The sequence below is a fragment of the Plasmodium gonderi genome (assembly GCF_002157705.1).
Source record: "Plasmodium gonderi DNA, contig: Pgo-contig_171, whole genome shotgun sequence".
NCBI lineage: Eukaryota > Apicomplexa > Aconoidasida > Haemosporida > Plasmodiidae > Plasmodium > Plasmodium gonderi.
In genome coordinates, this window is record NW_021629090.1 from 1 (window position 1) to 814 (window position 814).

An 814-nucleotide genomic window follows, 5' to 3' on the forward strand; every position below is an offset into this window, starting at 1 on the left:
ATATTCCTTTAAAATTTTTAAGGACATCAACATTCTTACGTACATAACAAATTGTTACATGCTTCTGTATTCATTCTTTTCAGAATCATTAGTATCATTTGGTGAATAATTAAATTATTAAAGTGGAAATGGAGTTAAATGAAACAATAATATTATATATAATTGATCAAAAAAACTTATGGAAATTTTTTATTTAAGACTAAGTATGCATTAAATAGGCACGACACACGTATGTCATATAAAATAATAATACACAAGGGCAATCTATAACTTCTCATTACATTATTTTGATATTTCACTTCAAACATTTGTGTTTAATTAAATAGACAAAAAGCATTACTAATTTTCAACACTCTTTGTAAAAAAATTTTTCTCTTCTGTTCGAGAATTAATGGCTTATTATCTTTTTCATAGCTATAACATTTATTGCTACAACCGACGTGTTAATATAGCCTTATATAGAAAAAACAGACAATATCTGGGTAAAATTGCCAAAAAGAAAATTAAAAAATGTAGATGTATATGTTAAAAACTATTTCAATAACATAATACACTTACAGAGCGAGGAATTATTTTTATGCTTGTTTGCAAAGAATAAATACGTTTTATATTATGTTTATAAAGAATAAAATAGAAATGAAATAACATTTCAACTTAATTTTACACACTTATGTTGTGAAAATAACATTCCAATTCACATAAATATTCATTATGGCCATAATTTGTTTCTAAAAATATTTGTGAGATGTATGATGGGTTATATATGCATGGAGCTGAGACAATTAAAAAGATCCATTCTTGTTATATTTTATTG